The 13,882-nt window shown below is 33.8% G+C and overlaps 1 long non-coding RNA gene across 1 annotated transcript in view; it reads right to left on the bottom strand.

Moving 5' to 3' along the window:
- The window catches only part of LOC116070652, a 31,787-nt gene extending 23,444 nt beyond the window's left edge, over window positions 1-8,343 (bottom strand). The window contains exon 1 of the long non-coding RNA XR_004110492.1: window positions 8,237-8,343. This is a non-coding gene — a long non-coding RNA (uncharacterized LOC116070652). The remainder of the gene's footprint in view (window positions 1-8,236) is intronic.
- Between the last annotated feature and the right edge of the window lie 5,539 nt (window positions 8,344-13,882).

The following is a 13,882-nucleotide window of genomic DNA, read 5'->3' as shown; positions in this document are numbered from 1 at the left end:
ACCTCACAAGAGAAAATCCCTCCACACATCTAGAGGAAATAGGCTTATTGCCTTGAGTTAATGCTAAAGAATTAAACAGGCTGAGTTCCTAACTTCATTTGTTTCATAGTATTAGCTCACATTATCTCTTCCTATCAGATTTGGACATGACTTTCCAATAATCATCGAACATCTATAAAATGATTAGGCTTTATGTCATCTCTGTGTTCATTTTCTTATGAAAGTGCCCTGTCATGTGACTCTCTTCTAAATTGGTTTATTTACTTCACTTAGAAAATCTGGGAGATCTTCCTATGGGGTTGCCCTTCCCTTCAGCTACTTCAATCGTCCCCTAACTCTTTAATAAGTGTCCCTGACCTCAATTAAAAGGTTTACTTTAAGCATCTGCATCTATCTCAGTCAGTTGCTGAAAAGCCTCTCAGACAACAGCCTTGCTAGGCACCTGTCTGTGAGAACAACATGGTATCAGCAATAGTATCACAGTTTGGTGCCTGCCCATGGGATGGATCCCAAGTTGGGCAGGTCACTGGATGCCCTAAAATTTGTGCAATCTAAACACAATAACTAAAATAATTAAGAAAAATTTAAATCAGATAATAATTATCTTGCAGTATCTGAAACACCCCACTAAGTTCTGAAAATGCAAACAAACAAAAAACCCCAGATGTTTCTTTAGTCTCTACTCCATGTTTATCCCTGCATTCCTTTTAGACAGGAACAATTCTGTGTCAAAAAAATTGAAACCATCATTATCAACTAACCAGAAGTTCTGGGAGCACTCAGAGACTAAGCCACAAACCAAAGAGCATACATGAGCTGGACTGAGGCCACCAGCACATATGTAGCAGAGGACTGCCTTGTCTGGCCTCAATAGAATAAAATGCACCTAATCCTGTAGAAACTTGACACACCAGGAAAGGGAAATCCTAAGAAGGTAAGGGAGTGGGTGGATACATGAGGGAGGAGGGTGTATGGGGATGGAGCACCTTTTCAGAGGCAAAGGGGAAGGGAATGTTGTGAAGAACTATTGGAGGCGAGGATGTGGAGGGGGCAACATTTGGAATATAAATAAATAAAACAATCCTTTTAAAAAAAGAAAATCGGGGATACTAAGCAAAAATACTTCACTTTATTTTTCTCTGCCATCTTACTTTTCTTTCTTTCACTGCATAGCACTGCAATACACCTTGAGAATTTTGAAAGGAAAATTTGGCTTTTATTTGATATGTTAGTAATAAATTAAAACACTTTATTTTGTGGTATGACTGTAATTAATTATTCCTCCAGAATGACATCTACTCAGAGTTGGGAAGTTAATAACATTCTAATATATTTATAATATAGTTAAGTATATTAACTTGGGTAAGAATAGAAAAGTATTTCCCATTTTTTCCCAGCTGTAAGAAAGCATGTGACCTACCTACAATTATGAATGGCTGATGATGCAGGTCCACTGATGTAATAGTGGTTTGAGCATCATGGCAGTAATTAGTTGCTTTCTGGTTGCTTTTATGTTCTGCTTCATAAGATAAACACCATACTTGGTACCATTATAAGACCAAGAACCTGTGATCAGACATGTTCAAAGAATACTGGAGAACATAATCTAATTATTTTGCTAATATAGACATAAAACTAAATAAACTTGAAATAATTCATAATTATACTCACAGATTAATAAATATCTCACCCATAATTTCAGAAGCTTTCCACTTCAATAGATGGAAATTAAACAGTGATACACATTCGGCCAAGACACAGAAAATAAAGAGATGGTAGTGCTGACACCTAAATCAAATATATGTTCTACCTTCTCCCCATCCAAGACTCAGGGATTACTGAGGAGAAACCAACAGTCCATGGGAGGTACAACCCACAGTGAACTGATTCCTCACACATCATTCATACATCATGAAATGAGCCATGGGTTTTCACACAAGCCTATCTTTGGGGAAATATTTCCTCAACTGATATTTCCTCAACCAAAATGTCTCTAGTTTATGTTAAGATGATATATAGTAAAACAACAGAGAGAGATGCTATCTATAGAAAAATGGTGGGTTAGCCTTCTCCATATCTATAACTTCTCATGTCTGTTCCTAAAGGACATGCTCATAAGAGCAGAATATTGTGTTCTCTTTTTTACTAAAATTTCTTGAATTTTATCATAATACATATGTTTAAGACTTGATTTCATAAAATAGTAAGTGAAATATAAAATAGCAAGCAGTGATAAGATGTGTCATAGAAATAGATTTTACTTCACTGTTTGATAAGAATGCAACTCAATGAGTAAACTAGTAAAGATAAAAATATTTAAAATTAAATTCTGGTACTAGTAAATGCAATAATTATATCATACTAACATTAGTCTCTGCACCCATTCCATTTCAATGATTTTCTCTCATTTTTTCTTCTACTTTAAATACACCTAAATATATATACATTATATTTTATTATTTTTATTATATTTTTTATTTAAACATTTACTACTTAGCATTCAAATATTAAAGTATATGTAAAATAAATATACTTTAAAAGTACTTTAGATATTTAAAAAAATATCTTTCTATTTCTCAGATTATTTTATAAGTTCACTTTCCAAAGTAATAATATTTTTATTATACATCTATGTTTTTCAAAAAATATCAGTAATCATGCCAATTTTTAAAAAATATTTAAGAACTTTCTATATCATGCTTGGAGATAATTTGCTCCAAAATAATATGTCTGGTAAGGCTTTAATGGTATAACTCACAATACTGAAGACGCACACATATATGTTTATAAATATATAATGTATATTACAATATGAAAAATTATTGAAAGCATTCCAATTTTGGTTAAGAGTTTTTCATTCAGAAAAAATTATTATTTCATGTCATTAACCCTCATAGTTTACAGAGGAACAATATATATAAAACTATTAATTAATTAACTTATGCTAATATACCTCTTAAGCTTATTAGTATTCTTTCCATAATTAAGTAAGCACACCTGGATACATTTCTTTTTAAAAATTATTAATTAATGCATTTACTTTATATCCTAATTGTAGCTTTTCATCCTTCCTCTCATCCCAGTCCCTGTTCATCACCTTCCATTCCCCTCCTCCAGATATATATGTCTAAGGTTTATGCTGGCTGATATCCATATCTTCTATTAAGTTTTGGTATTAAGATAGTTGTTTCAGGTCCCATATTTCCTATTGCTAGGAGTGGGAGGGACACACTTATAGATACCTGGGAGTTCCAATTGTCCTAGAGGTGCTCTTCTATCAATCCCAGACAAGACACAGCTGCCCACTCTCCCCATATCTATCAAAATTGTACTTGAAGTTTTAGCTTGAGTAATAGAGCAGCTAATGGACATAAAGGTGATTCAAATTGGACAGGAAGAAGTCCATAGTGTCTCTATTTGCAGAAGACAGGAGAATAGACAGAAGTGACAAAAATTCTACTAGACAAGTCTACCAAAAATTCTACCAAAGAAAGATACATATGCTGAGAAAGAAATTGGGGAAACATACACTCTCCACAAGAGCTAAAACTGGTATAGGATATCTCGGTGTAACTCCAACCAAGCAAATGAAAGACCTGTATGATAAGAACTCCAAATCTTTCAGGAAAGAAATTGAAGGAGACATCAGAAGATGGAAAGATCTCTCATGTTCATTGATTGGTAGGATTAACATAGTAAAAGTGGCAAAAACAAAAATAATCTATATATTTATATATACAATCTATATATTTATTGCAATTGTCATCAAAGTTCCAACACCATTCTTTCCATAACTTGAAATAACAATACTTCATATAAAAAACATAAAAAACAGAAAACAAAACAACAAAACCCAATAACAATAATGGTACAGCTACAAGAATCTTATACAACAAAAGAAATTCTGGAAGTATCACCATGCCTGATTTCAACCTGTACTAAAGAAAAATACTAATAAACTCACATCATATTGGCAGAAAAACAGACAAGTTTATTAATGAAATTCAACTGAAGACACAGAGCCAAACTCACACACCTATGGATAAAGAAATCAAAGTATCTACAACAAATAAATGGTGATGGACTAACTGATGTCTGTATGTAGAAGATTGCAAATACATTCATATCTACTACCACACACAAAACTCAATTCAAGTAAATCAAAGACCTTAACATAAAACCTTATACACTAAATCTGATTGTAGCGATAGTAGAGAATAACCTTTAAACCACTGGCACAGAAGAAAACTTCCAGAACAGAAGACCAACAACTTCACAATTAACAAGTGAGATTTAATGAAACTAAAATACATCCATAAGCCAACGGACATTGTGAAAAGGAGAAAATGGCAGCCTACAGAATTAGACAAGTTCTTCACCAATCCTATTTCCGACAGAATACTGATATTCAAAATAAATTAAAAAAAAAAAAACCTCAAGAAATGACATCACCAAACCAAATAAACCATTTTTTTAAAAAATAATCATTTATTTATTTATTTATTTATTTATTTACACTCCAGATTTTATTCTTCTACTGGTCAACCCTCACATTCCTCGCTCCCATATCTCCATGAGGATGTCGTCACTCTCAGCCTCTCAACCCCACCAGACCTCTAAACTCCCTGGGCCCTCCAGTCTTATGAGGGTTAGGTACATCTTCTCTGAATCCAGACCCAGCAGTCCTCTGCTATATATGTGTTGGGGGCTTCATATCAGCTGGTGTATGCTGCCTGGTTGGTGAGCCAGTGTTTTAGAGGTCTTGGGGTTCCAGGTTGAGACTACTGGTCCTGCTACAGGGCTGCCCTCCTCCTCAGATTCTTCCAGCTTAAAACCTATCATCCAAAAGACCAGAAAGCAGCTTAAAGAGTCAGGTGTAGATATTTGCACCTAACCAATGGACAGAAACTGCTGACCAAATAACACAATTAAAAAATGGGCTACAGAACATTCCCTACAGAGGAATCTTGAATGACTAAGTAGCACTAAAAGGAATTTTCAACATTCTTAATCATAATATAAATGCAAATCAAACTAGCTGTAAGATTTCATATTATACCATCAGGATGGCTGAGATCAAAAACTCAAATAACAACTCATGAAGGCAAGAATGTGGAACAAGGGGAATACTTCTCCATTGATACTGGGAGTGCAAACATGTACAACCACTTTGGAAATCAATTTGGTTGTTTCTCAGAAAATTTGGAATGGTTTTACTTCAAGACCCAGCTACCATTCCTGGCCATATACTCAAAGATCCTCCACCACACCACAGGAAACTTCCTCAACTAGGTCATGCCAACGTTATTCATAAGAGTCAGAAACAGTCTCTCAAGTGAAGAATAGATAAATGAAATGTTATATGTTTACAGAATGGAATATGACTCAGCTATTTAAAACAAGGACATCATGAAACATTCAGGCCAATTGATTAGAGCAGAAAAGACTATCCTGAGTGAAGTAACACAAACCTAGAAAGACAAACATGGTATGTATTCACTTCTAAGAGGATATTAGCTGTGGTACAATTCACTAACCCAAAGAAGCCAAATAACAAGGAGGACCAAAAGGGGGATGCTTGAATCTCACTGAAAAGTGGAAATTAAGTCGGAATGAGGGGTGGGTGGAGGGGTGGTGCACAGATTTTTTTCTAAAAATTATTTTCAAAGTATCCAACCTTTTTATACCATAGGCTCTTTGAGTTATAATATTATCTGTTTTATTAGTGAACTTTGTTGTTTCAAGATACCATAAACTAGTATGTAACATTATATCATCTGTCACAGTTAAGTATGTAGATGTCTGAAACCAGGAAGTTCACATAATCAGTTTGATGCGGAGATCATTCCCAATGTTTCAGTTCATTTTCCCTTATGTTCATAGAGAGTAAATCCAAAGAGGTAGATCTCAATTATTTTCTGAACCTTTATTTGACTTTTTTATTGTAATCATCTACTATGGTCTCAATCCTTAACAATCCCTTTGGTTGACAACAATACTGTAAATGAAGTTTGAAACTATACAATCATTTGACTCCATTTTTATTCATGAATTAATTCCTTTATCATGTTTGTGGAAAATATACTTATTTGAGCTTCAGAATGAAAGCACACAACCTCTCTCATGTTATTTTAGATTGTAGTGAAAAGTATTTTGTTTTAATTTCACACTTTAAAATATTGTTCATAAACTTAATTCACATAATGTTTTAACTTAGTACTGTTATAACTACATTTTGCTATTTATCATTTAATCAGTTTCTATTACATTGGTGTTACATTTACAAACACTTCCTATGATATGAAGTTTTACCTGAATATAACTCAGCATCTAATAAAATGATCATGTGTTTTTTTTCCCTTTGAGTTTGTTTATATAGTAAATTATATTAATGGATTTCCATATATTGAACCATCCCTGCATCCCTGTGATAAAGAGTATGAGTAAAGGAGACTGGCCCTTCAGTTCAATGTTTACATTTTCTTTGGGTCTATATGCAGGTTTTTGGGGGACTAAATACATTAAAATTTTTACTGTAATAGCCTTTCCCTTTTAGTTTTCAAAGTGTACTTAACCACTTTTCTTCTACTTCCTCCTCATAGAACCTGAGGGAAATCTGCTTTCTGGGATTATGTCTTTAGATAACATATTAATGTGAATTAGTATTTTCTATAACTATGTACCCATAACAAGAGACTTCTTCATGTTCTTACAATTGAGTTTTATAGAGGCTGATATTTATTTATTCATTCATTTGTTTGTTTGTTTGTAGTGATAAACCGTAGAACACACTTTCTCTCAACTTTCAGGCTATATTTCCACAGGAATAAAGATAACACTTGGCCAAGACATCTAATAAATATGATTTTGCTGTAGTTTCAGTACATTGAGTGCATGTGAGGATTTTCCTGCAAAATTGTGTTAGAAACAGGGATCTATTTTGTCTGATCCAATCCATTACTTTTAGTGTGACTTATTAGGACTGTTAAGAGAACCTCAGCAACAAAGGGAACATAGAAGAAAGGAAATAAAACAAAGCTATTGATTTGCAGCACACATTAAGGAGAGAAAGACTAGGATATTGTGCAATATATAAAAGTAGCTGAAAGAGATGAACAGAAGAGCTACTGGACCAAAAAAGTATGCAGAGATCTTACACACACACACACACACACACACACAAACACACAGACTTTAAAATAATGAGTTTGTATCTGAAGAAACATCTAAAGATGTCTTCAGTTATCTAGATGGAAAATTAATGTGTGGCAATTTGAAAATTTGAAGTTTCTAAAATCATGATGTATAGAAATGGTTGCTAATCTTGATATGTTATCTAACCATCCAACTTTAGTGTCTTTAATATCAGCATTTTAGTATCTTAGTACTCTACTGTTCAATTTGTGATACATACTTTGCCTAGAATCACAGAGTTAAGGACTCTGCTTGATCAATTTACTCACATAAAAACAAAATGAAGGCAATATTTAGAATATTCTTTGGATTTTAATAGTGCTTTCAAATGTTTCCCAGAGAGTATTAATCTGTCTTCTTTAGTAGAAAAACAACATTTGTCAGCAAGTGAGGAAGATAGTCTATTTTTTCTAATTTTATTACAAATATATTATTGTATCTGAGAAGTTATAGGATTGAGTTTGTTGCCCACTATCCACTATTAATGTAGCATTCTGTTTCACTTGGTGGACAATCCAGAGCAATAGCAGTAGTATGTATTGTTTTGAGGTTCTCTGTCACTTCTTTGATGTCACTTCTAGGGAGCTCTCCAGTGTCTGGTAGTGTGAGTTTTATTTAATACCACATGACTTCTGGGTAAAGCATTGTCCACTATCTCTGGGTATCTGTTTAGATGGTTTCATGTTTTTTTAAAAAAAATAATATTTTAAAATTATCCTACAAAGAAGTGCTTTGTGTCTTTTCATAACACTTTGATTATTGTTTAAAAATCATTCTCATTTACTTTATCATTTTCCATGCTTAAACCTTTAAGTCCCAGTATTCTGTCCTTTACCATCATACTATCCCTAAGACTCCCAACTCTATTACGCTCATTGCATATTTAACATTCTTTCCATGTCATCCTGGCCAAATATTTTAGTTCTTTCACATTTTCAGGCAATATGTGTTCAGTAAGGATTCAATCAGCAGGTTGAAATATAGAGTTTATTATATATATATTAAAGATGTAATTGTGAGATATAAAATATCACTTTTTTACCTCATACCTCCTCTTCCTTTCCATTGAACTCTTCTATTTTGAGTTGAAATGATTTGCATCTCAGTGCTAGTTAAAACAAATATTATTGGCACCGCTTTTCTCTCTGCCTTCTCTCTCCACAATCTGTAAAAAATGGTATGCCAACACCTTCATTTTATTCTTTTAAAATAAAATTTAGCAACCAAACCAGGTTCTAGTATGAATAATTCTAGGCAAATGACACTTTCCTGCTGTAATTCATATATATATATATGAATTTATATATATGTAAAATTCCTGCTGTAATTCACCATATATATATATATATATATATATGTGTATGTGTGTGTGTGTGTGTGTGTGTGTGTGTGTGTGTATAGGCAAGTTCTCTCTGGGATGTTATCTTGGCCTTAGATGTAGTGGCCATTCAACCTTCAATATAGTAACTCCACAATGGCATCCTCAGTGTGTTGCTCCCAGAAATTGCAGTATATTCTGTATCCCTTTACCTATTATGAGAGAATAACTTTATAAATAATATATACCCTTTCAGCCAAGGGTTCATCACTATATACTACTTACCTGGGCATCCACTTCAATGGACTCTCTACCTTTAGGTGTTTGAGCTCTTTTCATATATATTATTGTTCAATGAAGGCCCATAAACAAGTGTCATATAAGGGATATCCTCAGATTATATATGAGGAAAGAGAGCTAGCTATCTGTTAAAATTACCCTTGTGAATAGTCTAACATTGGACAGTTTAACCTCAGTTGTATGCCTTGGTAGCAATACCAATTACCGTAAAATTTTACCTTACAATGTTGTATCTACTTGGGTATGATGTATAATTTGATGCCAATTTCTAGCCTTAATTTTTCTTATAGATTTGTGAACAGACATCAAAAGCCCAATGGGCACTATTTGATGACTATATATATATATATATATATATATATATATATTCTAACAGATTCATATTTGCTGTATCATTGAGTTCATTCTGCATACTTATAGAAACATTGGCAAGGTGTTACTAATAGATCATTGATGAACACTTCTCTTCCAAATATCTGTATTATCAAAAATTCCAATAAATAATGAATAATTAAATCATGAAAGTTACATTATCTACTTTCATGTCAGGTAACTTTTCATACATCCATACTTCATTATTTTCCAGGATCATTCTGTGGCAAAAACAACAAGAGCTGGAACCACCAGTAAGATTCCTGTGACACTTCACTACCTCTTTATATTTTTGGTTCCTAATAGCTACACCATCATTGTCATAGATCTAATTATCATGGCATATCTATGGCATCATGGACCTAGGTATGATGGTTTTCCTTAATTTCTTGAATGACTACCAGACTAAAGTAATTCACTCTTAAATGGGGATAGCATGATCAGGATATAACTAGAAGTAAAGTTATACTCTTAACATTCTAGCTGCTTTGTTGTTGTTTTTGTTGTTGTTGTTTGCTTGTTTACTCTTCTGAGGAAATCCAATGGAATGATGCCATCTTCTTGGCTACTTACCTACAAACTAGGTACTTGCCTCATAGTTTCTTAAAAAAATTTTTATTTCAGGATTACACTTTGCCTTGATATATTGTAGGTAGTTTCCATTCCTTTAATTCAACCTAACGGAAACTATCTACTTCTTCATCCAATTTTTCCTAATCAGTCAGTTGCTTGAGAACTGAGTCTTGGTATAAGGCAATATGGATCTATTATCTGGGCTTCCTATTCAGTATGTGTAAGTAAATGTTAACTTCCATTCTACATTATAGTGCAAACTCCAGATTTGTAGATTACTACTCTTCAATGCTTTGATTTCTAGAGCAAATATGTATCTTTTAATATTTGTATGCTAAGTGAAGAAAAAATGGATAGTTTTGTATATCAGAATTTCACATGTGTTAACATTTTGTAAAAGACTTCAAAGTAATGGAATCATGTGAAAGAATAAGAAGAGACTAGTAGATCAAGAGAAAGGAGAATTAAGAAACTGTAGAAGAACTTTGTACTGCAGATTTGAACACAAAACAGTGAAAATTGATTGGAAAGACACCAGAAGATGGCTGCTTTTAATAAATGAAGTTGACTTAAAGCATAGCAATATGAAGTACAAAACCAAGATCATCAAATTGTAAGCAAATAACAAAATGAACACTAAGACAACTAAATATGAGCAGAAATACTTCAATAATGGGAAAATCATTTATGATTATTAGATAATTTGGCAACGAATACCTTACCATGTACTTATAAATGTAAGATATCAAAGATTCCTTGCTGTGATTTTATAAAGAAGAGTAATTTCCTTTTGGAGTTTGTATTTTCAGAATTCATTCTTCACAAAACTTCTAGAAATTTCCATTTATTGGAGAGCTTAATATACTTGAAAGAATAATAACAACAAATGTTTTGTTATCCATTATTATTTTTCTATTCTGAAAAGATCATTTGGTATTTATCCCATGACTTTAACTCTAGAATAAAATAAATAGCTTAATGAAGGTATATAAAGGCAATGTAAAACTTGATATTTTTTTGAAATCTGCAAAAGATACAGATACATTTTATTGAAGATAATAGACAAAAACAATATTCACGAAATAATTGGATGAGCCTTTAAATGAGAATATTACTAGCTTTTGAATGAGTCAGCCTAAAATTTGAACACCTGTGAGCCACCCATGCTCATATTAGGCCACAAGTTACTATGATGTCAGTGCTCATTTTTAAGCACACATGAATTTTGTAAAGCAATATGTAGTGTGATTCCTGAGAATTATCTGTTTTTCATTGTTTGGGGGACTATCAGCCATATAGGAAAGAAACAAAGTTTTTCTTTTTTTATTTAATTGTTTATTTATTTATTTACACTCCAGATTTAATTCCCTGCCCCATCCACCCTCTGACTGTTCTACATCCCATACCTCCTCCGTACCCCCATGTCTTCACAAGGATGTCCCCACCACCGATCCACCACCCAACCAGACCTCTAAACTCACTGGGGTCTCCAGTATCTTGAGGATAGGGTACGTCTTTTCTTACTGAACCCAGACCCAGCAGTCCTCTGCTGTGTATGTGTTGGGGGCCTCATATCAGCTGGTGTATGCTACTTGGTTGGTTGTCCAGTGTTTTAGAGATTAAGGAGTCCAGGTTAATTGAGACTGCTGGTCCTCCTACAGGATAGCCTTCCTCCTCCACTTCTTCTAGCTTTTCCCTAATTCAACCACAGGGACTAGAAGCTTCTATCCATTGGTTGGGAACAAATATCTGCATCTGACTCTTTCAGCTGCTTGTTAGGTCTTTTGTAAGCCAGTCATGATAGACCCTTCTTGTGAGCGCTCTATAGTCTCAGTAATAATGTCAGGCCTTCACACCTCCCCTTTAGCTGGTTCCCACTTCCCTATCAAAATTGCAACACAGTTCTTTAAAGACATGGAAAGAGCAATTCTCAAATTCATATAGAAAGACAAAAAACCCAGAATAGGGAAAACAATTCTTAACAATAAAAGAATGGCTAGGGGAATCACCATCTTTACCTCAAACTTTACTACAGAGTGATAGTGATAAAAATTGCATGGCATTGGTACAGAGACAGACATGTTGATCAATGGAATAGAATTGAAGACACAGAAATAAAACCACACACTTACAGACAGATGATCTTTGATGAAGAAGCCAAAAATATACAATGGAAAAAAGAAAGCATCTTCTATAAATGGTGCTGGTCTAACTGGCTGTCTGTATGTAGACAAATGAAAATAGATCCATAGTTGTTACCTTGCACAAAACACAAGTCCAAGTGGATCAAGGACCTCATCATAAAACCAGATACACTGAATCTAATAAAAGAGAAAGTTGGAAAGAGCCTTGAACTCATTGGCATGGAGGGAAAATTTCTAAAAAGATCTCCAATGGCTCATGCTCTAAGATCAAGAATTGATTATGGAACTTCATGAAACTGGAAAGTTTCTGTAAAGCAAAGGGCATGGTTAATAAGACAAATCAGTAAAGTACAGATTGGGAAAACATCTTCACTAACCCAGCATCTGATAGAGGGCTAATATCCAAAATATATTAACAACTCAAGAAACTAACCACCAAAAAAACAAACTACTCAATCAAAAAGAAGAGGTATAGAACTAAACCGAGAATTCACTACAGGAATCTCCTGAATCGCTGAGAATCACCTGAAGAAAAGTTCAAAATCTTTAGTGATCAGAGAAATGAACATCAAAACAACCCTGATATTCCACCTTACACCCATCAGAATGGCTAAGATCAAAACCTCAGGAGACAACACATGCTGGAGAGGATGTGGAGAAAGAGGAACACTCCTAAATTGCTGGTAGGATTGCAAACTGGTACAACCACTCTGGAAATCAGTTTTATCATTTTAAAATAGTGTTTTATAAAACATTTGGAATTAATGACTCTTTTCAGAAGATAGATAATATGAAATCCATTTTGATTCTACTGACAATGGAGTTTTAACAATATTATCCAGGTCAATGATGAGATAACACTGTGCTCTAATATAACAGTACTAAATGTTAGAAGCCATGTCCTTCAAACTGAGGATTTAATGACAGAAGGACACATTAGGAAAAGAAATGCATTTAATCTTGCTTGTTCCACAGTGCTGGTTTCCCCCTTCTTCACTGACTGTTTGGTCTGGACTTAATGTATTCTTGGGTAAACACTGTTTTCTCTGACAGGCATTGCATGCCTCCCAGAGATTAGTCAGGTTGGGCATAGAAGGAAGCTATGCAGATATGAAAGACCTTAAAGTTCTTGGTCTAAATCTGCCCCTCTAGCCCCTCCTTTTCCACCTACAGGAAGAAAATCAGTCATGCCTACTCAAATCCCAATTGCATTAACCTTTCAGATGCTGCTGAGGCATGGTTGTACTAACATTACATGTGTCAAAAATCATCTGGCATGTTCTTCATAAGTCTGTCTTATAATATATTGACAATTTCAAACAGTTATCTGAAAATATTAAGGTGTATTAAAAGTTTCATTAAAGTGGAGGCCTACCATGTGATGGGGAACATAGGCAATCATGCACACATGAAGACATGAGTGCACAATACACACACACACACACACACACACACACATACACACAGTTTGTCAGAAACAAATATGCATACATATTTCATTTTAATTTTATGTTATAAAAATCATTGTGGTTAAAATTTATGTGATGGTAATAGAGAGGACTGGAGAATAATACAGTACTCTAAAATATTAAATATATTTTTGGTTTTTTGCTTTTTGTTTTTGTTTTTTTTTCTTGTTTTGTTTTGTTTTTTTTCAAGACAGGGTTTCTCTGTGTAGCCTTGGCTGTCCTGGAACTCATTCTGTAGACCAGGCAGGCCTCACACTCAGAAATCCACCTATCTCTGCCTCCCAAGGGCTGGGATTATAGACATGAGCCTCTACCACCTGTAAATATATTTTCTAACTCATTTACTTTTTAAAGAAAACACAGGTGTGAGATAAATCTATGACAAGTTACGTGGTAGAAAACTGAAGAACTCTGCAATCAAAATGTAAAGTTTCCATAGCATTAACTACATAAATAAGTCAATTTCTTAAAATAAATTCTAATATTCATGATTAAAATATTAATTATGAGGC

Source organism: Mastomys coucha, unplaced genomic scaffold (assembly GCF_008632895.1).
Source record: "Mastomys coucha isolate ucsf_1 unplaced genomic scaffold, UCSF_Mcou_1 pScaffold22, whole genome shotgun sequence".
In the NCBI taxonomy this organism is placed as follows: domain Eukaryota; kingdom Metazoa; phylum Chordata; class Mammalia; order Rodentia; family Muridae; genus Mastomys; species Mastomys coucha.
The sequence above is the reverse complement of the archived record's forward strand: the minus strand, read 5'-3'. Positions and strand labels throughout refer to the sequence as shown.